The sequence below is a fragment of the Chrysochloris asiatica genome, unplaced genomic scaffold (assembly GCF_000296735.1).
Source record: "Chrysochloris asiatica unplaced genomic scaffold, ChrAsi1.0 scaffold00148, whole genome shotgun sequence".
Taxonomy (NCBI): Eukaryota; Metazoa; Chordata; class Mammalia; order Afrosoricida; family Chrysochloridae; genus Chrysochloris; species Chrysochloris asiatica.
In genome coordinates, this window is record NW_006408666.1 from 66,016 (window position 1) to 71,546 (window position 5,531).

Here is a 5,531-nt window from a genome sequence, read left to right on the forward strand (position 1 = left end):
CACACAACCACACACAGGAAAACGACAGCAATCAATTCATGCCTATCAATAATTACACTGAATGTAAATGTATTAAATACACCGGTCAAAATGGATAGGAAACTAGGATATGCTGCCTACAGGAGACATGCCAAAGAGATAGACAGCCTAAATATCCATCAACAGAAGAATGGTTAAACAAACTTTGATACATATGCACAATGGAATACTATACAACACTGAAAAACAATGATGAACCTGGAGTGCATTATGCTGTATGAAATTAGTCAATCACTAAAGAATAAATATTTTATGAGACAAATGTAAAAAGTTAAGAAAAGAGTTTCTTAATAAAAGAAACATCAATGGTGGTTGGAGGGGGTGGCAGAAAAATTATTCATGGGCTAAAGTGTAGACACATGTTAACATGGGTGACAGGGCAGGCAACATACAAGAGAGAAGTGAGCAGAGGAAAGATGAGAGTGGTGGGAGACCCAGGGAGGAATGCAAGAGTTAAAGTGAAGAGAGGGAAATACTGTTTACTGTTGGTGCATCGAGGGGATTGTAACCATATAATGAAGTAAAGTCTATGATTTGTTGAATGTAAAACTGATGATCTGCTCTATAGCCTTCACTCGGTTCACAATAGAAAGTAAAAAAAAAAAAAAAAAGAGATTCCTCTAATCCTCCCAGTTTCAACTCACCAACACCATTTCTCCAAATGCATTAAAGTTATTATTTGCATTTTATGTGATTCTGCCCTAGAGCCACAAAGTATTGCGTTGGGCAAATCTACTGCACAAGACCTTTTTAAAAGTGTTGAAGAGCAAAGATGTCAGCTTGAGGACTAAGGTGCACCTGACCCAAGCCATGGTGTTTGCAATAACCTCATATGCACGTGAAAGCTGGACAGTGAATAAGGAAGACTGTAGAAGAATTGATGCTTTTGAGTTATGGTGTTGGAGAAGAATATTGAAACTGCCAAAAGAGCCAACAGATCTGTGTTGGAAGAAATGCAGCCAGAGTGCTCCTTGGAGGACAGGATAGTCAAACTTCATCTCTCATACTTTGGACATATTGTCAGGAGGGAGCAGTTGCTGGAGAAGGATATAATGTTTGGTAAGGTGGAGGGTCAGAGAGAAAAAGGAACACCCCCAGTGAGATGGATTGGCAAAGTGGCAGCATCAATAGGCTCAAGCGTGGCAACAATGGTGAGGTTGGCCCAGGATCAGGCAGTGTTTCGTTCTGTTGTTCATAGGGTCGCTATGAGTTGCTACTGACTTGATGGCACCTAACAACAACAACAAGCCCTAAAGCCCAAACTGCATCCCTTTCCTCACATGTGTCATAATTAGGAACCTTGGATTGGAAAATAACCTATCATGAAGGGCAAAATCCTGACTTTCTTTCTACACATGTGCTGGTGTTCCTAGGAAACACACTGCAGGATTAAATGCCTTTCCCACTTGCACTTAGCATGGCCTGTGTTCACACATGAAAGCATCCATAGAAGGGTCATGCTGCTTGCTAACCAACTGTCTGCTCTTTCCCCAGAGCTGTCCTTTGCCAGGGAAGCAGCAGTAGCTTGTACTTTCACTCCCTATAGGGAACTGAATCAGAATTACCAGTAGACATGGTGAGTGTTCCAGGGGAATCATCGTAAGCTCTGAGTGGGTCATGGCCATGGGGACAAAAAGGGTATCCTTAGTTAAAGTTTTCATGCCCTGACCCTGGGAGACCATTTCCTCACCAAGGAGAATTTGGCCAAGAGATACCCTCATGTATAAATACTGTTCTGTGTAAGTGATCTCTAGCTCTGGGCAGAGATGCCAGCAGCAACAGAAGCCATTTGAACTGTATCATCAACCCTCAAGTAAGCACAACTAAAGGTCACTTTCCTGTACTTCCCATTCCCACATGTGGAGGTCATCTTTAGACCTCAAGACTGGAAAGTTTGGCAGGAACATGGACTCCAGAGTAAGCCAGATTCATTTAGGTCATGCCATCCACTTTTCAATATGGCGGCTAATATACCAAGTGTTGATGTCCAGCTTCTTCTTCCCTTTACTTCCTCCAGCAATAGTCATGTGAGCCAGTCTGAAGTATCACTCCCTCACTTGTCTACCTCAAACCATCCTTCAAAAGTCCATATACATGCTCTCTCCTCTCTGATGCTATCTCTGCCTCTGCTAGACCTCATCATATTCTCTCTCCTCTGTTGAAAGTTCTCTAGAAAATTGGCTATGCCCTCACTAGACTAAATTTCTTGAGGATGTGGTTTGTCCGGTGTTGAATGAATAAACAAATTATTTAAGCACTATGTTGTTTTTAAGCGACCCTGTATAGTGTGACTGATGAACAGCTGGTGGGTTTGAACTGCCAACCTTGTGCTTTGAAGTTCAGTGCTTATCCTACAGTACCACAGCAAGAGTCCATTGAAGTACGCTATGAATATTTTATGTTTTTTTTTTTCCTGTTTGTTTGTTTGTTTTGTTTTTCTCAGTAGTTTCCATTCTGAAAATACTTAATTTAATTCCAGGTAAACTAACATGACTGGATCAAACACTTAGGAAGTAATGCTTTATACTATGTTGTTGTTGTTAAGTGCCGTCGAGTCGGTTCCGACCCATAGCGACCCTGTACAGGGTTTCCGAGGGTGTAAATCTTTACGGAAGTAGAAAGCCTTATCTTTCTCCCGCGGAGCGGTTGGTAGTTTCGAACCGCTGACTTTAAGGTTCGCAGCCCGATTCGTAACCACTACGCTACCAGAGCTCCTTATACTATGAGGAGTTTATAATATCAGTGAAGACTCCAGATCAGTGTTTCTCAAAGTTGTTTGAGTGAGGAATATTTGCTAGTTACTGCATTCTTTGGGGACACTATCAGATATTGATCCACTTGTCTTTATCATGTAAACTAGAAATAATTTAGTAGCAAAACGTATGACAAAAGGTTGGAGATTTTAGTTTACCCTGAGGCTACTTAGAAGAAAGATTTAGTGATTTCCTTATAAAAAAATCAGCCCTGGAAAACTCTGGAGTTGTATCCTGACATACATGGGACGGCATGAGTCGGAGCCATCTTGACAGTATCTGGTTGTATGATGACAAGTAAGTAACCGAAGATTGCAACTCTGAGCTTTTATATGCGTTTCTATTAAAAACAATTTAAATCCTTCCAATATACAATCGCTTGAATTATTCATATTTGTACCCTTGCCCTCAGTTTGTCATTAATTTTCATTTGATGCTTACTTATTTCCTTTATCAGTCTTTCAGTACTCACTAGTGATGAATCAACAAGAGAAGGTAAAGGTTTGAGAAAAAAATTGTCGGAGAACAACTTAAAAATGGAAATGTTGTCCTCATAACTCCATTGTGACAGTGAATTGTCTTTCATAGACATGCTTGCAGACTCAGTACGAAGGGCTTTGTGTTGATGATCCCTTTCAGTTTCACACCAGCTTATGAGTGTCCTTGGGTCGCACAAATGGTTAATATACTTTACAGATAAGAGGAAGGTTGGAGGTTCAAGTCCACTCAGAATTGCTTCGGGAGAAAGGTCGGGTGATCTACTTTCGGAAAATCAGATATTAAAAACCCTCCAGACATAGATGAAGTTGCCATGAGGTATAGTTGACTTGATGACAATTGATTATTAACTTATGAGGTAGATACTTTTTCTTATATTATCTTCATCATGCTGATGAGAAAACAGAGGCCCTATATTAATGGATAAAGCTTTTTAAAAGGTAAAATCATGACTCTCATATAAATATAATATAAACATATATCTAAGATTTTATTTAACTTATTAATTAATTAAGGAGCTCTGGTAGCATAGTGGTTATGAATCTGCCTGCTATCCTCAGGGTTAGCAGTTCGAAATTACCAGCGGTTTCGCTGGAGAAAGAGGAGGCTTTCTGCTCCCGTAAAGATTTACAGCCTCGGAAACCCTGTACAGGGTCACTATGAGTCAGAACTGACTCCACAGCACATAACAACAACATTAATTAATGAAGGAACCAATAAAATACTACAGTTCAAAGGCAAACTCAAATATCAATTCCTATGTAAGTCATTGTTTTTAAGTGCCAGTGAGTCGATTCTGACTCATAGTGACCCTGAACAGGGTTTACAAGGATGGGCTGGTGAATGCAGAAACATATGTGAATTAGTCAATATCCAATGGGCAACAATCAGTTGAATCTCCATAGGACACAATCTACATCTTAATAACAAGAATGACTTGCATTCTCAGGAGAGTTTTCTACAGAATGGTAAAGCACATTCCAACTTTAAAACTATGTTGTTGTTGTTAAGTGCCTTTGAGTTGATTCCGACCCATTCCAAGGAGAAGCTGGTGAGCTTGAACCACTGACCTTGCAGTTCAAATGACTTTGCAGTCTGATGCATTAGCCCACAGCACCATGCATAATGCAGAGGGGGCACTCTCCAGTTATCTTTTTGCACATTTTGAAGTCTTTCATGATAGGGAAGATAAGAGGCTAGCTTAAGGTCACGTAGCCAGGATGCAAGTCTCTCTGCCTAAAGTCAGCTCTGTTGCTAGCGTAATTTAGGAACCAGCAACACAAGACTGGTCCCTAGAAGCTGGAGATTAGAGATTCCAACTATTCGACTTTTCCAACATATTATGGCTCCCCCATAGTCCTTGATCCACCACTTGTCTGTCAGTTTGTCATACTGTGGTAGCTTGCAAGTTGCTGTGATTCTGGAAACTATGCCATGGTATTTTAAATACCAGTAGGGTCACCCCTGGTAACCTCCTATGCATGCTAAAGCTGGACAGTAAATAAGGAAAACCCTATAAGAATTGATGCTTTTAAGTTATGGTGTTGGAGGAGAATATTGAAGTGCCACGGGCTGTGAAAAGAACAAACAGATCCGTATTGGGAGATGTGCAGCCAGAGTGTTCCCTGGAGTCCAGGATAGCCAGACTTCGTCTCTCATACTTTGGACACATTGTCAGGAGAGACAAGTCAATGGAGAAGGATATCATGTTTGGTTAGGTGGAGGGTCAGAGAAAATAAGGAAGACCCCTAGTGAGATGGAATGGCAAAGTGGCAGCATCAATGAGCTCAAGTGTGGCAACAGTTGTGAGATTGGCCCAGGACTGGGCAGTGTTTCATTCTGTTGTACATAGGGTCTCTATGAGTAGGTACTGACTCGATGGCACCTAACAACAACAACTTAGTCCCTGATAACAATGCTCCCTTCCCTCAAATCTCAGGGTTCTGCAACACTTTGCAACATTCCACAAAACTCATATTTATCCAAAGAAATGGTTCACAAAATTGTGGAGGCTGGCAAGTAGTAAGTCCATAGTTCTATCAGTTTGGAAGAATCTTCTTACTTATATAGTCTCTGGAGGAGGGACACAAGTCAGCAAGTCACACAATAGGCTGTTGATGCACGAGGCTGTGGGAGCTTGTGAGTCAGGTCAGGTGATGGATAACAAGGACTAAGCTGACCAGATGGAGAGGCAAATGTTTGAAACTGTGAGCAAGTGTAAATTGCTACAGTTTGATGGAT